This window comes from Pan troglodytes, chromosome 3, assembly GCF_028858775.2.
Source record: "Pan troglodytes isolate AG18354 chromosome 3, NHGRI_mPanTro3-v2.0_pri, whole genome shotgun sequence".
NCBI classification, from domain to species: Eukaryota; Metazoa; Chordata; class Mammalia; order Primates; family Hominidae; genus Pan; species Pan troglodytes.
Genome location: NC_072401.2, coordinates 84387879 through 84410809, shown reverse-complemented (window position 1 = coordinate 84410809; position 22931 = coordinate 84387879). Strand labels below are relative to the sequence as shown.

At 36.7% G+C, this 22931-nt stretch overlaps 1 protein-coding gene across 7 annotated transcripts in view; it reads right to left on the bottom strand.

The window, feature by feature from the left end:
- The window catches only part of COX7B2 (cytochrome c oxidase subunit 7B2), a 169926-nt gene that overhangs the window by 92116 nt on the left and 54879 nt on the right, over positions 1-22931 (bottom strand). For 5 of the 7 annotated variants that reach the window (XM_016951797.2, XM_054683170.1, XM_016951799.2 and 2 more), the window contains one exon: positions 14012-14066. The gene's annotated coding sequence lies outside the window, so the exon portion shown is untranslated. Of the gene's footprint in view, positions 1-3311; positions 3356-14011; positions 14067-20819; positions 20844-22931 lie in introns of those variants that run through there. The other 2 variants (XM_054683171.1, XM_016951800.1) reach the window with 2 other exon arrangements.

The window sequence follows — 22931 nt, the reverse complement described above, 5'->3', positions numbered from 1 at the left end:
GCCTGACACTGCACTGTGGGAGCCCCTTCCTGGGATGGCTGAGGCCAGAGCCGGCTCCCTCAGCCTGTGGGGAGATGTGGAGGGAAAGGCATGGGCGGGAACCCGGGCTGCACAAGGCTTGCAGGCCAGCTAGAGTTCCGGGTGGGCATGGGCTTGGTGGGCTCCGCATTGGGAGTGGCCGGCCAGCCTGCCAGCCCCAGGCAGTGAAAGGCTTAGCACCCAGGCCAGCAGCTGCGGAGGGTGGGCCGGGTCCCCCAGCAGTGCCGGCCCACCGATGCAGCGCTTGATTTCTCACCGGGCCTTAGCTGCCTCCCCGCAGAGCAGGGCTCAGGACCTGCAGCCTGCCAAGCCTGAGTCCCCCCGCAACCTCCCACCACACCATGGGCTCCTGTGTGGCCCGAGCCTCCCCAACGAGTGCCACCCCCGGCTCCACGGCACCCTGTCCCATCGACCACCCAGGGGCTGAGGAGTGCGGGCGCATGGCACGGGACTGGCAGGCAGCTCCACCTGTGGCCCCAGTGCGGGATCCACTGGGTGAAGCCAGCTGGGCTCCTGAGTCTAGTGGGGACTTGGAGAACCTTTATGTCTAGCTAAGGGATTGTAAATACACGAATCAGCACTCTGTACCTAGCTCAAGGTTTGTAAACACACTAATCAGCATCCTGTCTATCTCAGGGTTTGTGGATGCACCAGTTGGCACTCTGTATCTAGCTAATCTGGAGGGGACTTGGGGAATCTTTATGTCTAGCTAAGGGATTGTGATACACCAATCGGCACTCTGCATCCATCTCAAGGTTTGTAAATGCACCAATCAGCACTCTGTGTCTAGCTCAAGGTTTGTAAATGCACCAATCTGCGCTCTGTGTCTAGCTGATCTGGTGAGGACGTGGAGAACCTTTATGTCTAGCTAAGGGATTGTGAATACACCAATGGGCACTCTGTATCTAGCTCAAGGTTTGTAAATACACCAATCAGCACTCTGTATCTAGCTAATCTAGTGGTGACATGGAGAACTTTTGTGTCTAGCTCAGGAATGGTAAATGCACCAATCAGCATCCTGTTAAAACAGACCAATCAGCTCTCTGTAAAATGGACCAATCAGCAGGATGTGGGTGGGGCCAGATAAGAGAATAAAAGCAAGCTGCCCCAGCCAGCAGTGGCAACCTGCTCGGGTCCCCTTCCACACTGTGGAAGGTTTGTTATTTCGCTCTTTGCTATAAATTTTGCTACTGCTAACTCTTTGGGTCCACACTGCCTTTATGAGCTGCAACACTCACTGCGAAGGTCTGCAGCTTCACTCCTGAGCCAGTGAGACCACGAACCCACCAGAAGGAAGAAACTCCGAACACATCTGAACATCAGAAGGAACAAACTCCAGACACGCCGCCTTTAAGAACTGTAACACTCACCCTGAGGGTACACAGCTTCATTCTTAAAGTCAGTGAGACCAAGAACCCACCAATTCCAGACACAAAAGCACACATAATTTCAAACAACATCAAGTTAAAAGTGTCACATATTATTTCTGTTCCCAATAAACTGGCAAAAACCAGTTCCATAGGCATATTTAAAGACAAGGTAAAAGTTAAAACTGAGGTAACTGGCTAGCTAACTGATATGGTTTGGAGGTCTGACCCCTCCAAATCTCATGTTGAAATGTGATTCCCAATGTTGGAGGTGGTATTTAGAGGGAGGTGATTGGCGCATGGAGGCAGATTCCTAATAAACTGTTTAGTACCATCCTCTTGATGATGAGAGGATTCTTGTTCAGTTAGTTCACTTAAGATATGGTTGTTCAAAAGAATCTGGGACCTCCCCACTCTCTCTCACTCCTGCTCTCACCGTGTGACCCACTAGCTCCCCTTCGCCTTCTGCCATAATTGTAAGCTCCCTGAGGCCCTCACCAGAAGCAGATGCCAAAACTACACTTCATGTACAGCCTGCTGAACTGTGAGCCTTTTTTTTTTTCTTTTTTGAGATGGAGTCTCACTCTTGTTGCCCAGGCTGGAGTGCAAAGGCGTGATCTTGGCTTACCACAACCTCCGCCTCCCGGGTTCAAGTGATTCTCCTGCTTCAGCCTCCCGCGTAGCTGGGATTACAAGCATGTACCACCTTGTCCGGCTAATTTTGTATTTTTAGTAGAGACGGGATTTCTCCATGTTGGTCAGGCTGTTCTTCAAATCCCAACCTCAGGTGATCCACCCACCTCAGCCTCCCAGAGTGCTGGGATTACAGGTGTGAGCCACGGCTCCCCACCAAGCCATTTAAACCTCTTTTCATTATAAATTACCCAACCTCAGATATTTATTTGTAGCAATGTGAGAACTAACACAGTATGTCCTGGCATCAACTCTATAATTAAAAAGTGAGCATATATCTTTCACAAATGGCTCACCAAAGAAAATGTAAACAAGAGGATGTAACTAGAATGAGAAAAGAGGTTAGAAATAGAGATATAAATTTGGGAGGTGTATGCTTAATTCCTATGCAGAACTCATAGGAAATATGACATTCCAATGGAGAAAGCATGGAAAAAGTATAGCCCAAATGCAGGTTACTAGCAATCATATACTTTTTGATGTAAGATTCAAAAGGGAAAGTAAAACTCAGAGAAACTCAATGAAAAATCTATAGGAGTGTTTTAAGAGAGCAGAGGCAATAAGAAGTATTGGGGAAAGGAAGATGAATAGAGAGAAACATTGATGGGAATTGATGACTATGAGACCATTATGTCACTTCATAATACTGTGACTTTAACAGTTGTGGGAGCAGAAACCATATGAAAAAGGATGGCAGAATGAGTGAATTGTGAGAAACTTCAGCTTTTGTAAATATTAATCTTTACAGATAAGGCAAAAAAAGAAGTGTGCAAAAAAAATATGGAATGAAGATATGGTGGGTTGACAGAAATGTTGTTGGGTTGGCAAATTGGAATTCTATGAAAAACATTTAAGTTTGAAGGTAAAGATCCAGTTCAAAACAAGAATGTAAAGATGTAGCTATAAACTGTAGTACTGAGAAAACAAGGTCACAGAGAGTGTAAAGAAGAGTTGGGAGAATAATGGGAGTAAATGAGAAGCTAACAAAAGCAATTAAATCAACAACAACAAAATCTGAAAAGATTTATGTAAGTTATTTATGAAGAAACATCACAATGATTGAAAGATAAAAATGGTGACCAGAGATACATATTCTTGGATAGAAACACTAAGCATAAAGATGACAATTATTTTTAAGTCAAACTATAAATATAGTATGATCCCAATTTTAAAATACCAACAAGTTTTGTCGTCTTCTGGAGAAGTACATACATTGATTCTGGAGTTCAGATGGTAATACAAACAGGAATGAAGATCTGTGAAATTGATGAAAAAAGACAAGAAAAGAAACACAAAAACAGTATCTATCTCGAATGTTGAAATACATTTTACAGCTAGAATAACTAAACTAGTATAGTGCTAAGCATGAAGATATAATGTCAATAGCATTAAAAACTCTGCGAATAAACCCTAGCACATTTGGAAATTGTGTATAGGATAAACATGGCATAGAAAATTCATGTAAAAAAATGAATATTTCAATAAAAGACATTAGGGCAACTAAGTTACCATTCAGAAAGCAAATAAAAACATTTAAATGCTTTTATCCAACTTTCTTTGGAAGCATTTTACTATAATTATTCCCCGACACTTTCTTCTTCACTTGATTGTTATCTTGCCTTATCAGTCCAATATAATACATTATCAATAAATCAAATATTTAAATATAGAATATGAAGAATGTGCATAATATTACTAAAAGAAATCATGGAAATATTTTAAAACAATCTCACATAGAAGCTATTGTTTATCATAAACAGAAAGACAAAAACAAAACCACATTAAAAAATAATGAATGACAAAACTCCAGAGGAAAAATATCAAAACACAAATTTGGAAAAATATTGACAACTAATATGCTAGGCAATGTACAAGTCTCCAAACTTCAAAACAAAAAAATCCCTTGAAAGCAAAAGAAGCAAATTATATAAACTGATAATTCATAAAAATGGAAATATGAGTAATTCTTAAACAAGAAAAACTTTCAATCATAATAAGAGAAATAAAAGTTAAGACCTTTTTTCCCTAATAGTTTGATAAAGACTCAAAAACCTGGTAATACTTATGATACTGATGGGGATGATGTAAGAAAAGGGGGATTATTACACACTGCTGATGAGAATGTAATGTGTATGACAGCATGACATAAAGGACAATTTGAAAGCATCTATCAAAATTACAAATGCACCTAGTTTTAACTTCAGGAATACTTGCACACAGACATGAAAGGTAGGCACAAGGCTATATGTTGCAACATTGTTTATAATAGCAAAGTTAGCAAATCGAATGTTTCTCTAGTGCGTAAACATCCTAAAATGAAAATGCGTTGCTTTTAAAATCAGGAAAAAAAAATGCAGTAACTGTTACGAGATACGCAAACAAGTCCCCCCTCAAAAACACACACACACATGTTAATAAGGCAGACTGTTCGAGAATCATGGTGGAAGAAGAGTCTGACGGCTACATTTTGGGACGGTAAGCAGGCCTAGTCCTCCTGGTGAAACAGAAGTGAAAATGGTTTTCAATGGAAAAAACTGCGTAAGATATAGCATGTTACAGAACGGCCAACTATCAACCTAGACATTCAATGCATAAAGTAACATAGGTCCATTTATTTCTTAGAGCCACAAGCTTTTTCAATAGCCTTTGAAAATGTGTACTGTCTGAAAAAATATAAATAAGTGATGTGCCATTTAACGATGGGGACATGTTCTGAGAAATGCATCATTAGGCAATTTCATCAACATACAAAAATCATAAAGTGTATTTACACAGCCTCAATGATATAGCCTACTACACATCTAGGCTATATGATACACGCTACTGCTCGTCTGCTACAAAGCTGCACAGCAAGTTACTTTGCAGAATACTGTGGGCAACTATAACTCGAGGGTAATGATTTATGTACCTAAACATGTCCAAACATAGAAAAGGTACAGTAAAAATATGGTATAAAAGATAAAAATGGTACACCTTTATAGGGCACTTATGAATGGAGCTTGCAAGACTGGAAATTGCTCTGGGTGAGGCAGTGAGTGAGTGCTGAGTGAGTGTGAAGACCTAGAACATTACTGTACACTACTGTAGACTTTATAAACACTGTACACTTAGGCTATGCTAAACTTATTAAAAATTTCTTTCTTCAATAATAAACCTTAGCTTATTGCAACATTTTACTGTGTGTTTACTTTTTTAACTTTATTGACTCCTTTGTGATAATATTTAGCTCAAAACACAAACACTGTACAACTGTCCAAAAATATTTTTATATCCTTATTCTATACGTTTTTTTCTCTATTTTAAAATTTTTTATTTTTTTCTATTTTTTTAAAGTAGTTAAAATCTAAAATGCAAAAACACACATTGGCCTAGACCTAGAAAGAGTTAGGATCATCAATATTACTATCTTCCATCTCCACATCTTGTCCCACTGGAAGATCTTCAGAAGCAGTAACACACATAGAGCTGTCATCTCTTGTGAGAACAATGCTTTCTTCTGGAATATCCTATGGAATGACCTGCCTGAGGCTGTTCTACAGTTAAATTTAAAAAAAAAAAAGGAGCACAAGCTAAAATAATGAATAAAAAACATAGTAGAGTGAATATATAAACCAGTAATATAGTCATTTGGTATTAAGTATAATGAACTGTATATAATGGTATGTGATAGATTTGTTATGACTGACAGTACAGTGGGTTATTTACACCAGCATCACCAGAAAAAGGTAAGTAATGCATTGCACTATGACATTATGACTGTTACAATGTCACAACAGCTCTAACTTCACCACAGCTGCAACGTCACTAGGCAATAGGTATTTTTCAGATCCACTATAAACTCATGTGATCACTGTCACATATGCAGCCTACCCTTAATTGAAACATCATTATGCGGCACATGAATATACATTGACACTAAAATTATGAATTACAAGTAAATGTGTGTACAGTTTTACATATGGATTAGTCAATAGTTTAATCCACTTCATATTTAAATACAGCAGCATTTAATTGAGATATGTTCATCTTAACATGTTAACTTCAGTGCAGGATTCAGTTTCCAAAAGAAAGTGTGCCTAAAGATCTTCAAGAGACTCTGAGACTTAGCTCAATAAAAATGTAGTAGTTTAAGAAATACAGCTGCTTTAAAAATCACAAAAGGTGGAAACACCCAAGTGTACATCAACAGATGAATGGATAAAATGTAGTATGAACACACAAAGACATACACACACACACACACACACACACACACACACACACAGAGGAATATGGTTCAGCCATAAGAAGGTATGAAGTAATATACATACTACAACATGGATAAACCCTGAAAACTGTATGCTAAGTGAAATAAGCCAGATGCAAATGGACAAATAGTGTATGATTCTACTTATATGAAACATCTAGAATAGGCAAATTCATAGTGACTAAAAGCACATTACATTGCCAGAATCTGTTGGGAAGGTAGGAATGGGGAGATACTGCTTAAGGGGTTTACAGTTTCTCTTTAGGATATTAAAAGATGTTGGAAATGGGTAGTGGTGATGGTTCAACAACACTGTGTATGTAACTAATGCCACTGAATTGTACACTTAAAAATGGCTAGAATTAAAAATTTTACATTATATATTTTTCTACATAAAAAAATTAAAATAAGGATAAGATAACACTTTTAGAAAACTAATAGCAATTAAATATCCCTGAGAGGTTTTTTGGTAACATTCTGCTTTGTGTGTTCCTATACTGCCTTACGCTGTTTGTTGCCACATTTCAGAAATATCAAAGCTCAGGATAAGGTATGGGGAATAATAATAATTAACCATAGAACAAATTTACAAATGAAGAAAGATACAAAAGGTCAGAACTTCTCAATCTAAAAACTAAAGTCGAAATAACCGAAATTATTGTAAACATTGAAGACATGGAAGTCAACATAGATATTTATGGAATCCTAGATGCCTAGAACTTAAATCTAGAAAACAGTATACTCTAGAGTTTCATTACTGTGTTTCATAGATCAAAGCAGTCTGCCAACTACAAGCAAAATAGTTTCAAAAAATTTGTGGGTTAATTTGTACATTCTTTATCAGCATCAAATTATCCAGGAAAGTTAAAAGGTATATAGGTTACATCTCTATTCTATGGAATTTGACATCCTGTGAAATAATTATGCTGCCTCATAGGTAGCACTTTAAAAGAAAAAAAAAAATCATGCATGTACTAGCATTATGTCTTGCACTGGGAATAATTTAAATCATCTGTAATATTATAAGTGATCTAATATATATTTCTATACAACATGCAAACATGTATAATATATATATTTCAGAAAATCACTCTCAGTAAAATTAGATGACATAATTGGCATTCTGTATTAGATGAAGTGTGCAGGCCGACTATAGTCACAGAAGCCAGTTTACTTATTTTTAAGGAAGGTTGGACTTGTGCCAAAGAAAAGTATCTATAATTCACTATCAGAAGTGGTGGTCATGCATCAAAGCATAACTTGGTCCATTAACCCTGGGTAGAGTAACAGTATGGAGTATGTTGTGATAGCATAAACATACCTTGATGCCTTATTGGTATTCACAGTTTCTCTCAAGTGTGTGGTGTTAAGGCGCACTGAAGATGGTCAGTCCTTACTATTCAAAACCTAGATCATTGGCAGCTTTCATTTCACTTGTCTTCTGGGAAAACTGTGTGTCACAGTTGGAAGAAGTGGTAATGTGCTTAAATTTCCTTCTGTAGCTTATCCCAAGACCTGATAATTCCGAATGGCATTTGGCCCAACCATAGAAATTTTATTCCAGATTAATTTTGCCTTTCCTGGAACTTTTTTTTTTTTAATTTCAAAATCTGTACCAAATACATCTCAAGATCATGCCATGAAATCAAAGTCCCCAGGCCCTGTTTTTGAATCAGGTTCTTCATGCATTTAGCGCCTTTTCAAAACATCAACTCATTATAATTTTTATGTTTTATTTTAGGAATATTTTCTCATTTTAACTCCTTTGAGCCTCTGTGATTTTATAAATAGTATCCTTATTATGGTCTGCTTCTGGCTTTTCTCACAGAGACTTTGCTGAGACTCCCAGAGTAGAGCAGCCTATTTTTGTGCTCTCTTGAGGAGACTTGTTCCCTAGCCCTCCCTCATTGTGAATTTGTTCTGGGCTGTGGGCTGCCTGATGTTTTGATGTCTCTGTCCATTAACTAATTCTTGCCTTTCAACCACAGAGCTTCAGTTTCCTGTTTACTGCCCTCATTGTTACAGCTCTCTGCTTAGTGCTTCAGTCCGCTTGTCAATAGCATCCTTGGTAACTTCCTGTGTCATCCCCAGCCCCTCCTTCTCCACAGATTGCTTTTCACCAATTTGGCTTTCCAAAGACAGCCTGTCAGCAGCTCAAAGTCCCCTAGATTGAGCTCATTTTCATTATTATTAAGAGGCAGTAAGGCCGACACAAGTAGGTGACCACCTACACTGTGTTATTGAAAAGGCACAAGGAATTAGTCCTGTCCGGGCTGCCAGAAATTCCACACGAGCGATTCATTTCCTGATTATCGAAATTTTTCATATTTTAGGGCATCCTGATCAAAATGCAAATGATATCTTCTGTCAATTCTCAGGCTTTTCTACGTAACTACTGTTGTGCCTATCATATTATATATTCTATAGTACACTGTATTGCTTATTGCAATTAATTTTATGTTTCTGTGCCTTCATAAGACTGAAAGCCATTTGCATAATAATGGTGTGTCAATACTTATATCTTAGTGTCTAAGGTAGTACATGGTAATGGTGGGTCTTAATATATGGTTGTTGAATTAAAAAATACAAAATATAGGTGGGGAGGTGAGAAACTTATACCATTAACTTTTAATGCATTTATTTTAACTGTAATACTAATGAGTATCCATTAGGGAACTGAGACAACTGATGCAACAGTAAACCCAGATAACAAAGGCTTCAACACAACCTGAGGACGTTCTCTTAGTAGTGAAAAATCCAAAGGAAGGCAATTGCTGGTATTGATTTAGAAGTTTAAGGATGTCAGGGCTAAAGTCTCAGTAATTTCTGGCCTTTCCCTCAAGGTTGCAAGGTGACTGCTCTAGTTCCAGTCATCATGTCTACCTTCCAGGAATGAGAAAGGAGGAAGTGGCCTGAAGGAAGATGAGGCAAAAATCTGTATCAATAAGGCAGGACCTTCCCAGAAATTCCATCGGATTTTTGTTTATATCTCACTTGATAGAATTATGGCAGAATATCTTTCATACCAACAAGGAGAATTAGAAAACAGGGGACTTCTGTATTTGTTTTTGTCTGCAACAATAATAGGATTCAGCAGGTAGGAAAGAGAGGATATTATATTAAATAAGCCACAAGAACTCTCTGTCATGAGGGATAGTTGGGTGCACTGAGGAGTACATGAGTGCTGAGAGAGAGTCAATGTAAATAGAAGAAAGGGCATACATGAAGTCAACTAACAGCTGCTTCCCCATCCTGCCCACTAATGGCTGATAGTAGGCATTTGATCTATCAGCTTTAAAACCTGACTGAAGGCATGGCCTTCATGGGACTTCTAATACAACATCTTTATATTTTTCATTCAGCCTCTTCATGAGCTTCATAAATAATGCTTTTCCTGAACACTTTCAATGTACCTCGTACTGTGATACAATAATACCTGCTTCAAGTTGTCCACTGTAAATAGAACTTTGCAGTAACAGAAGTGGACATAAGGCCTTTAGTGGCCCACTGAAGAGGTACCTAATTCAGGCTGGGTGTACGCTTGTGCAGTGGGAAGTTAGTCTGGGAAGGATTACAGTAAAAAATAAAAGTAGAGCTGGGTTTTGAAACAAAAATAAAAGGACTCATTAAATGAAGAAGTACAGAAGGCTGTCACTGACATACGGAGTTGGTGCATAAAGACAAAGGGAGGCAAAGAAAGCAAAAAGCATTCTAGGATCTGTAATTTTGTCAGCAGAGCAAAGCACAACATTCAAGGAGTGAGGACAATGGCAGGCAGTGAGAAAACTAGAAGAGAGGTAAGCAAGAACCAGAAGATGGTTTTGAGCAATGAGACACTGAATTATTTTAACCTGATATTAGTTCTATGCCTCAGAAAAATTAGCCTGCTCTTAATTGATTAGAGAGGAGTAAAAATGGAGAGGTGGAATCCAGTTAGGAAACTATTCCAATTGTTCAAAGTATCAGGGCCTAAACTAAAACAATATCAGAGGTTCCACAGACAGTAAACAAGTCAAAGAGCCCACTTACCAAATGTGCTCTGTGTGTGTGTGTGTGTGTGTGTGTGTGTGTGTGTGTGTGTGTGTTTAAGATGGGCTGGCAGGAGATGCCACTGTAGGGCAGAAATGAGGGTAAAATACTAAGAAAACTCCCATTTCTTCACTCATTCATTGGTTCTGTTAAAGGTTAAACTGATTTTCATAAGGTTAATTCGTGTTTGGGATAATGTGCTACCTTAGTAAGACATAATAATATGCATACATACTCATAATAATGCCTATACATCTGACCCAAGCAGGACATGACACAACCTAAACAAGAAAACAGTCACTCAGCCATTGAGGAGCCTAACAATGTGCTCTGAATTGTGATTGAACAGCCTAATTCTTAGAGCAAATCTCAAGGACCAAGGAAATAATATGCAGCACTAGATTTTATTAAGCAAACAACAGGCGTGTTCACGCTGTGTTTCTGTGATGAGCTACTTAGTAGCCCTCAAAACTACTTACTAATGAAATGAGAAACTTATTACATTGGCCTCTGTAGCAACTACAGGAAATCTGGTATATAAAAATCAAAAAATAATTCTTAACCCATAAAGAAAATGATACAAGCTTCACAAAGCCAATGCAAGTAATTAGACACTTAAATTGAATGGCAATGCACATCAAACTTATACTATGCTCCCAGGTCCAGGAAACAAAAAACACAAAATAAATGGTGGATTAGAAGGATGCAACAGTTTCTAAAATTAACATTCCTTTACCCCGATTTTATATTATTCATAAAGAAGCCTTCAAGTTCACTAACCTAATACCCCTATTTGTTGTCACTGCTATTATCAGCTCAATCATGGTAATAACAAGCAATGTCTTAATGCACCACCTGGTTTGAAAAAACTTCATAGAAGAATAAATGCCCAAAGCAATTCTGGCTTTCAGACAAGAGCATCCATACAAAATGATTCCTCTATGCTTTCCCTGAAGGTTGCTTTCCTCTATGTGCAGTGGGAGATTATTTGACAGTAATGACAAATGAATTAACAAATCAGTAGACATGAATAAGCATGATTAAATTAAATGCATAGCACAGTGGTTGTGAGCTCACTTTTTTTATTTTATTATTATTATACTTTAAGTTTTAGGGTACATGTGCACAATGTGCAGGTTTGTTACATATGTATACATGTGACATGCTGATGTGCTGCACCCATTAACTCGTCATTTAACATTAGGTATATCTCCTAATGCTATCCCTCCCCACTCCCCCCACCCCACAACAGGCCCCAGTGTGTGATGTTCCCCTTCCTGTGTCCATGTGTTCTCATTATTCAATTCCCACCTATGAGTGAGAACATGTGGTGTTTGGTTTTTTGTCCTTGCGATAGTTTGCTGAGAATGATGGTTTCCAGTTTCATCCATGTCCCTACAAAGGACACGAACTCATCATTTTTTATGGCTGCATAGTATTCCATGGTGTATATGTGCCACATTTTCTTAATCCAGTCTATCATTGTTGGACATTTAGGTTGGTTCGAAGTCTTTGCTATTGTGAATAGTGCTGCTATAAACATACGTGTGCATGTGTCTTTACAGCAGCATGATTTATAATCCTTTGGGTATATACCCAGTAATGGGATGGCTGGGTCAAATGGTATTTCCAGTTCTAGATCCCTGAGGAATCGCCACACTGATTTCCACAGTGGTTGAACTAGCTTACAGTCCCACCAACAGTGTAAAAGTGTTCCTATTTCTCCACATCCTCTCCAGCACCTGTTGTTTCCTGACTTTTCAATGATCACCATTCTAACTGGTGTGAGATAGTATCTCATTATGGTTTTGATTTGCATTTCTCTGATGGCCAGTGATGATGAGCTCACTTTAAGTCAGAAAGACCTGAATTAGAATCTTGGCTTGTCCATTTATGAGGCTTCTTAGCATCACTAAGCCTCATCAATAATATAGAAATAATAATACCACATTCATACACTTGTGAAAAATAAGGGGTGTCATAAGGTACCCATATCTGGCATATAATAAGTTTTAAGCACATATTAATGTAAAGAATGTATTAAGGACATCCTCTGAAGTAGTGATTTGCATTCCTCTTTTACAGAAAAGACTGAGACTCCGAGAGAGTCATCAACTTGTCCACAGTCATGATTTTTACAAGTAAATATGAAAGCTGGGATTCAAACACAGGTCTACTAAGGCAGATTCATTGCTCTGATTTTTTTAATCTATGTTTTTAAAAACATTCTTTCAACAAGCCAGGAATTAATGTAAATATTGTACTGAGCTTATGGTTTCAGAATCAAAGGAGAGAGGAACATAGAGAAAAAAATAAAAACAAAAGCAGTCTACTGCAAACAGTTCACAATTGTAGTTCTGCAAATTATTAAATTTCAAACAATTTATATGAGAAATGGTTAAATCAAGATAATTTAGTCTGAAGAAGAAACAATTAGGGAAAATAATTGCAATTATCAAATATACAGAAATGTGATTTAGAATATTATGTGTACTTTCACTTTGCAAGAGTGGTTTATATTCCTAAAGGATTAAAAATAAAATACAAGAAAAAAAGTTACAAAACAGGTACTTTGCTGCCAATTTTGGCTGCAATTCTATGGGGTTATTCCCTGGTGGCAGGTAATAAATAAGAGTCCTATTTATGACACATGGGTGAATTATTTTGCTTATATTTGCAAGTTATATCACCAAAGAGGAGTTGCTGGCTTGTAAGGAAATATCAACATTTGGGTTATTTAGTTTCTACACAATAGATATTTTAAAAGCAAAATATATTGTCTGAATTCTCATGTTAAATTATTATAATGTCCATGAACTTACCAAAAAGAAATTGTTCACAGCAATTTGCCACTTAACAAAGTTATTACCACCAAATAACTTGATTATCCTGTAAAATTTTATCGCAATATATAATTTCATACTTAATAAATGACATATTATTGGCCATTAGCTTGACTGAGGAAGTTTAGGAATTAAATATTCCCAAATTCGGCTTTCAAGCTGACCACTGACTCCAGACACGGTCATGGATAAAGACAAGAAAAATATTAAATACAAATGTCTAGATGGTTACACACCATACTGACCAAGTGAACCCAGCAAAAAAGGCCCATCACCATCTAATAGCAAAATGAAATTTTTAAAACGTCTAAAAGTCACGGAAGCATATAAATATACAACCACACCAGGGGGCGCTCTTAACACTGAAATGATGGATGGCATATTTTAAGACACGTGGTGGTCTCAGCTGGCCAAATGAAAGATTTTCTAAGCATGTAGTACTTGGCACAAGTGCTTATCTTTTGAAAATGTTTGCTGGCAATACACACATTTTCTTTTGTATCCAACTGTTCGTGTAGTTAAGACTATCAAGTTAGTCTATCAAGTAAAACATTTACTGCTGATAAAAAATATTTTATTTTTGAAACATTTGTCTACTTAAACTGACATCTGTCTCTTTGTGTAGTTGGGCTGATTCTCAGTAATAAGCATCGTGCTTAAAAGTACATACAATTTTTTAAAAATGAATTCAGTGTGAATTTTATTTTTTACAAAATTTCCTACCAGAACTTTAACTTTTACTTTGTGAAAGTGTAATGTAGGTAGTGTGGGTCTTTTCCATATTTTCTCGTTACCTGTTAGAAATCTGAAGTTCAAATGCTCTCCTCAGAAAGTTTCAGATTCTGCTTCCTAGAAAAATGCAATTAGAAAATTAGTGTCAGATTTCAAAGACAATGAAAAAGCCAGAGGTAAGTACAGGCTATGTTACTCAGAGAAAATCACCATATACTACTTCATTAACAGTAAATATTGTCATACAAATGATATCTGATTAAAATAATTTTTAAGAAACAAAGTTGAAAAGGAAGCATCGTAAAGCACATGACAAGGGCCTAGCTACCTGTTTTCCAATAGTGGTAGAGAATGAGTCTTTAAACTTTTCTCAACCCATGTGGTTGAGATAACTCTCTTTTTTATACCAGCTACCTTCATGAGTCACCACTCACCTGTACCCAACCTCAAATGGAAGGTTCTGGCCAAGGTTTGCCTAATATGCTTGGAGACTTCTCAGCAACTTCTTTCATGCAAGTTCAAGGAAACAGAAATGGACTTCTCTAATGTTTGAGCCCTAAATCAAATTAACCAGCATACTAATGCCTCAAATGTGGTTGAAAGGAATACATTTTTCAATCTATAACAATAGTGAGGATTTAAAGTTAAAAAATCTAGAGAAAATGATACATTTATTTACTACTTTAGAGTATATGTGAATAACAGAAAATCCCACCCAAAAAGCAGATATTAATAGTTCTCAAGGATGTAGGGACACAGAAAAAAAAGAGCATAGGATAAAAGATAAACAGTCCACAGAAGAAAAAACCCTGGAGGGGTATGCTGGGAGAGGAGTCAGGTGACTACCACTGCCTGTTTTACCTCCTTCTTAATGCTTGGAGTGAAACAAGCACTGAGATATTCACCAAGGTACATGTACATGTTTGGTGAGAGGCAACATTTGATGTAAAATAATCTGGCATATGGTTAAACTGCATGAGTATCCATCAACAGCAAAGTCAGAGGCAGTGGTGTTGGGGTTCTTTGTGGTCAATCTGACTAGAAGTAGGTTCTGAGCCAGTTGCTAGGAAATGGAGATAGACTTTACCCCCACTAGGGCTGGAATGGTAACCAGAGGGCTACCAAGTAACCTAAATTTTAAATCAGACCCTAGTGCCAACTGAAGATGCTAAACAAGAAATGGCAAGTTTCAAACGTTTTGAAGGTAAAATAGTTTTGTAAGTGATTATGAATCCAGGATTAATTGAAGGTGCTGCAGATACCAAGGTGAGAACAAGACTAACTGCGTTATTTGTTCATTCATTCAACAAATACTTAATGAGCATCTATTTATATACCAAGAACATTTAACGGCTTCAGATAAAGCAATGAACAAAAGAGACAGCGATCTGTGTCCTCATGAAACTCACATTCTAGTAGGAAACAGGGACCATAAACAATAAATATAATGAATAACCTATATAGAATGTTGTAAGATTATAAGTACAGGAAAAAAAGGAGAAGGGAGAGCAGTATAAAGGACACTTGGAACACAGGAAGGAAAAAAAATAGATTGCAATAGCAAAAAGGTGAATAGGGTAGGACTCATCTGTAATGTTTCACATATCAAAGGCCATGAGGGAGGTGAGGGAGTCAGCCATGCAGTCTTCTGGGGGAAGAGTGTTCCAGTAAAAGGGAACAGTGAGTTGAACGGCTCTAAAGTGAGAGGGTGCCTGAGCTGCTCAGAAAACAGCAAGTTAGCCACTATTCTGGAATGGAATGAAAAAGGGAACAGTAGTAGAAGAGGCTAGAGAAGTAACAAAAAAGCCAGATGGTGTAGCTTTTACTGGGAATAAAACAGGAAGCATTTTTACAAAGTGGAGAGAAATGGTCAGAGACTGAATATATTTTGAAAATAGACGGGACAGGATTTTCTGATAAGCTAGATGTGGGTATGAAGAATGTAGAGTCAAGGATGATACAAAGGTTTTTATCTGAGTAAGTGAGCTGGCATTTAGTGAGGCTAGAAGAGTGTGGGAAAAAACAGGTGATTGGTGGGAAATAATTATTCTGGGTTTAGATATATGAAATTTGAGATGTCCACTAGATCTATCCAAGAGGAACTATATATAAACTATGCAGTTGGCTATACTGGTGTGAAGTTTGAGGACGATCAAATTTAACACCATAGATATAGCCGTTGAGATGTAAGAAGAAATGAGTGCAGATAGAGGGGAGAGGACAGAGAACTAGCCCTCAAGTGGACAGACTCAGGTGCTCCATTATCCTCACCTTCTCGTGTTCACATCCCTGTATGATTCCCATCTCCCAGAATGTAGGCAGGATCTGTAACTTGTTTCTAACCAATAGAATATGTGACGGTGAGATGTATGTGAAGCAAGCAGTCATGTAGGGGAAACAATCTGGCAAGGAACTGAGGGAAGCCTCTAGAAACTTAGGGCAGCCTCCAGCTGCCAGCTTGCAAGGCCTTCAGCCTCCAGCCAACAAAACATAAGGCCCTCCCTCCTATAGCTCAAAGAAAATAAGTTCTGCAGAAAACTTGAGTAAATTTAGAAAGAAATCCTTCTGAAGTCAAGAATTCGGATGATATCCCAGGCCCAAATGATACTCTGACTGCAGCCTTGCAGAAGACCCAGGTAAGCTGTGAGCAGACTTCTGACACACAGAAACTATGAGATTAAAAAAAAGTCTGTTATTTTAAAGCACTACAATTTGTAGTAATTTGTTATGCACCAATGGAAAAGTAATGTAATTCCTGGGTTACTCCAGCATTTGCAGGCAAGGGAGCTAAGAAAGTGCCAATAAAAAGACCAAGGAAGAGAAAGGCCAGTGAGGTAAGAGGAAAACCAAGAGAAAAGCATTTCAGCAAGAAGTTTCTTGCCAGCTTTCTCAGAGAGGAATAGACAAAAATGCAAGGGAAAATTGAATCTTCTAGAAGCTGACAGGTAATCAGCATTGAAAACGACAGGAGAAGCCAGGTTCAGCCACTTCCACTCTAGCCTCAAGGTCCTCTATTTTACCCCTTCTTAGCAGAAGGTGGTAAGAGGCAGCGATGTTGCATGGAAATTGGTAGAAGCCAGAAAGTGTTTCTGTTCTTTCTGTTCTAGGGGCTCATTCACTAACCACACTAGATTTTACATATAAAGATTTACAGTTGATTTTAGCACAGATGAATTTTTTGGGGAGTGGGAGTCCTTGTAACCTAGCCAAGCTGTTCACTGCTAAGTAAATGACATTCAGCCTTACTAGGCTCCTGAGAAGACCCAATTAGTGTCACAGCTGTGCTAGTTCACTGTTTATGAGGCTTTGAAGGTTGGTATTTCAAAACTCACTAACTAATGCTAATTAAAGTCGGCTCATTTTAATTACTAAATCACTAACATACCTATTTTTAAACTTTTCATTGTTATAAGACATGCTTGGATTGGCTTTTAATTTATTTTTCAAAAAAATCAATACAATCAAATCTAATGAGCATTTATTATGCAAAAGGCCCTGAATTAACTAGGTATAGCTCAGTGAAAAAAGCTGGCCCTGTTGCTTTTTGTATACCTATAATTTGGATGCAAACTTATGCTATTTTTACTGTTGAACAAAAACTGTTTTACGCCCTAATGTGATTAGTATTCAGCTTTAATCTATATTTATCTATAGGGAGCATACTATTTTCCCATAACTCTTTGAAAGCAATTTTTCCTCTATTCATTCACTCAACGAAGATTTATTGAGCACTTACTTAGTTACACAAAGTGGAAAAGTAGGATTTAAAAAATAGCGTATTTAAAGTTCTGTAAGACACATCCAAAATGTGTCCCTTTTATGTATTCAATACACTTTATCTATGTATATGTTTACATACATAATATATATGGTGTGTGTTTGTGTGTTTATGTGTATATATATTTATATATGCTCAATCGTCCCTTGGATTCCATGGAGCATTGGTTCCAGGACCTCCCTTGGATGCCAAAATCTTCAGATGCTCAATTCCCTTACATAAAATGGTGTCATATTTGCATATAACCTATTCACATGCTCCTGTATACTTTAAATCATCTTTAGATTACCTGTAATAGCTACTACAATGTAAATGCTATGTAATTACTGTGACACCATTGTTAAGGGAATAATGACAAGAAAAAAAGTCTGTACATGTCAGTACAGTTGCAATTCTTTCCCCAAATATTTTAAATCCATAGTTATTTGAATACATGACTATAAAATCCATGGATATGGAGGGCTAACTATACACACACACACACACACACACACACACACACACTTTATATGGCTCTGCAAGTGCTAGTAATACAACTCTGCCCCTTGCGCCATCAGTTTCTCCCCAGGTTTTGCTCCATCATCAAGGCTAAAAGATTAAATCAATTGCTCCTATGTTTTGCTTTGTTTAGTTTAGCAGTGTTCACTTCTCTCAGTAATATCTCTGACATTGTGAAACACAGAGAAATATAAGATTAGATCATGGCGTGGAGGAGTTTTTAACTTATTTTATTACTATTTTCTATTTTTTAAATGCCCTCCCCATTTGAATGCAGACTCCTCCACAACAGAGGCTCCTGTGAACTTTTCACTGATGTAGCTTTTAATGGATAGTATATGCTCAATAAGCATTGACTGATTAGCAGCTTTCCAAAATGATTTGAGGTGGCTTGCATGAAAATGGAAATAGAGACTTAGAGAAGAACATATGCTGCTAGATAAGCATGTATAAATTACAGCTAAATAAGGTATTACATAATGTTTAATACAGCTTTTACTTAACAATTTAATGAATTGCAGACAATGAATTTTTTTTTATTATACTTTAAGTTTTAGGGTACATGTGCACAACGTGCAGGTTAGTTACACATGTATACATGTGCCATGTTGGTGCGCAGCACCCAGTAACTTGTCATTTAACATTAGGTATATCTCCAAATGCTATCCCTCCCCACTCCCCTCACCCCACAACAGGCCCTGGTGTGTGATGTTCCCCTTCTATTTTAAGAATATGTTCATATAACTACCATACTTGAAAATTAAGTCTAGCCCTGTGCTTCCTCACAGCTATCATAAAAAGAGAAACATAGATTGTGTAATTGTATTTCCAACTAAAAGATGTTTTTTTATCAACAACAAAAATTTTCCTGAGTGGTAAATTCTAGTAAGAATTTATTACAAGGATGATTATACTAAAGCAAAAATAAGAGCATGTGTCTTCCTTAATGGTCTTAGGGAAGATAGATAAATTGATTTAAAAATGAGATACTGGATTGAATAAGATACAAGCCTCCTCCTAGGATTTACACTTTGATTCTGTTAACTATTACTCTTTGTGTTATTGACACCTCAGTAATTAATCATTAGGACAAGCTGGTGAGCATTTTCAAGACGGAGCGGGAAAAGCAGACTGCTAAATGAACAAAAATTTCTTGTACTTTCAAAGTGCACAATGTATTCAAATAATATAGATATCTCACATAAAACATCTCAATATACCTCAGTATTAATATCTATTTTCCACTTCCTAAAAGTGTAAGACTTCATTTCATTTTAATATAAAGTGCCACATGAAGTTACATGAGTGAACACATTGTTAGCCTGTAAAGCACTGAAAAAATATATAAATTACTAACACTGTAAAGAAGTAAAATTATTTACCACAGTATTATATAAGCGACAGCAAACTGTTATTCTTCACTACTGTACATAGGTCGAACATATTGCCTGCCAATACAATGCTCAGCTACTTAACCCACTGCCCCTGTTTAGTGCAATCATTAGGTGGTCAGGCTTTGTATTATGTGTCCAAGTACCAAAAGGGCCAGAATTGACAAGATTACCATTGTAATCTAAGGACAAGGAATCCATTAAGTTTGCTTGTGACATTCAATGAGGACCGGTTCAACTTAAAAAAATGATGTTGCCAATTTATTTCCTTCTCTTCGGATGTGAACTAAGAAATACCAAGAACATGAAGCAGTGACAGACTGTGACAGAGGCATAAAGAAAGAGGTAATGCAAGTTACTGGGGAACAAAGGCTTAGAGAGCAGTAGAGCTGCTATTAGAGATCTTCTGGCCCATGACAGGATCCAAGAAGGTAGGTGACTCCCGAGAGGACTGGTTTTGCAGTTAGATATTAATCCACTTGTAACAAGAAAACACCTTTGTCTTGAGATAACTTGAGCAAGTATTATTTGAGAGGAACCAGAAAAGATAAAGAAATTGCATATCTAAGATAAGCAAAACTAGTTTTAAAGTATTCTTAGATATTTATGAATTTCAGTTTCTCTTACTCCAGATTTAACATAAAACTAATTTCAAATCAGACATGAAAGAAGGAAAATGAACTCAATGAATTTTAATAGTATTTTAAACATTTTATTTTGAAGTAATTCAGACATAGATAAAAGCTGCAAAATTAGTAAGCATTCTGTTATATCCTCCACTCATTTCCCTAATATTAACAACTTATATAACAAAAGTACAGGAAATTAACAGTGATACAATATTATTAACTAAACTCTAGACTTTATTTGATAGTCACCCGTTTTTCCACTAATGCCCTTTTCTGTTCCAAAAGATCCTATTCAGGATCTAACACTGCATTTAGCTGTTTTTTCTACTGAGTCTCCTCCAAAATGTAATAGTTCCTCAGTCTTCCCTTTTCTTTAATGACCTAGATACTTCTGAAGAATACTGTTTTGTAAAATGTCCTTCCATTTATGTTTGTCTAATGATCTATCAAATTACAATGACGTTATGTATTTTTTGATAAGAATACTACAAAAATGGTTTTGTGACTTTCTTAGTGCATCAAGACCAAGGGGTTCACATATTTATCAATGTGTCTTATTCCAAATGATGTTTACCTTGATGATTTGATAAAGCTGGTGTTAACCAGGTTCTCCCACAGATTTCTTTTTGTAGTTGGTAAGTATCTTGGGAATATACTTTGAGACTATGCAAAATTCTGTTTCTCCCAATTAATTTTTGTATCCATAGGAGACTTTATGACATATATTACTACGGTGTTTGCCTAATGGTGGTTCTCTATTTCCTTATTTCCTTCTGCATTTATTAATTAAAATTCTACTGTGAAAAAGGGTTGTCTCTTTTCCCTCATGTATCAATTTATTTACTGAATTATGTATTGATGTCAGCAAAGACTCAAGAGCATTTTGTTTTATTCTGGATGTTAAAATCCAGTACTATTATTATTTATTGCTCAATTTGTTCATTAGCAGCTCCTTCAGATTGTCTCCTATGCTCTTGTGACAAACCACTTTTTTCTTTTCTCATTTCGCACTTTCTTACTTTCTAATAACTCAACATGTTAAATACTTAATTAGCACTTTTCTTGCCCTAACCCTGAAATCAACTACTTCTCTAAGGAGTTCTAATTTCCTTTTCTGGGTAGTGGTGTTTAAGCACCAAAGTCTAGGTGCTAGGAATCATCATTTTTAAAGGGGTGCCATTGCTTTTGACCCTCTTACCAGTCATAGCTAGGTTATATAAATATGAATACACAAATACACACACACACACACACACACACACAGCTGATTTTCATTATTTGCAATTTTATTCACAAATTCACCTATTCATTAAAATTTGTTTGTAACCCCAAAATCAAATCAATTCTCAAGATATTTTCAAAGTCATTCTCAGACCTGGGCAGAATATGAAAAATATGAGTCACCCAATGCACATTATCACAGCTCAAGGTGAACAAAGCAATGCTTTGCCATCTTGTTTCAGTTCTCATACTGTAGATACATGTCCCACTGGAGATCTATCTAGTGTCACATTTTTTGCTTTTCTGTGCTTTGTGTTGCTGACTTTGCTGTTTAAAATAGATCCCGAGTATAGTGCCGAAGCACTGGCTAGTGTTCTTAGGCACAAGGCGGTTGTGGTGTGCCTTACAGAGAACATATGTATGTTAGATAAGCTTCCTTTAGGCATACATTATAGTGCTGTTGGCTGTGAATTCAATAGTAATGAGTCAGCAATATGTATTAAATGTCTTTAACTAGAAACACACATAAAACAAGGTTATGCATTGATTGATTGATTGATGAAAACGTGACCAGAGGCTCATGGGAACCTAACTCTGTATTTCCTTAGGAGCAATGGTGCTGTATTTGCTAGCTCAGTGATTTTATGGACCATCACTATTGTGAGTAACAGGGATTAGCTGTATTTCTTTATCTGTTTATCAGTATATACGCTAAAAACAAAGAACTTATATGGATACCTCTCATTCTAATCCACATAACAACACAGGATTCATTTAACCCTTCCTCTTTTTCTTATTTACATACTTCTTTCTCCAACAGTCAGAAATCTGACTCTCATCATCTAAAATTTGTTTACTTATTTGCTCAATTGTAGCATATACATAAACATTTTAGAAAACATGTGTGTATAAAATACACATTTTGCTAGTCAACACTCCTGTAAAAACATTTATAATATGATTACAGCAGTTATGTACATTTTTTTTTACTTTAACCATACAGTATCCAGTCAAGATAATGTTTTACCATAGTAATTTTAGTTAGTTGTTCTCTATTCTCTTTAGTGTGGTTATCTCACTCATTTGTAATACAATTAGGCTTGTCTTTTATTGTTTGTATTTTATTTTGGCTTCCCTAACATCAGTATTTGTTTTAACTGTTTATTAAGTGAATATATAAAATAGTACTATAATTATAAAGTTAGTTATAGAAAGAGATATATCCATAGAATTGTGATTAGTGCTATCTTTTCACTCAACTGATTCTGCATTATCTACAAATTATGAATTTAAACTGTTTCCATTTCAATTGTGGAACTTAAGTTTACCACATGTAGCTGTATATTTAAGTACAGGTTTTCACACAGGTGGAATGAGAAAATTTTAAAGCAAAATAATTAAATGTCTTACTTGTGGATAATTCAAGTGAAGGTTAACTCTGTTTCTTTAGAACTATTTTTTAGCC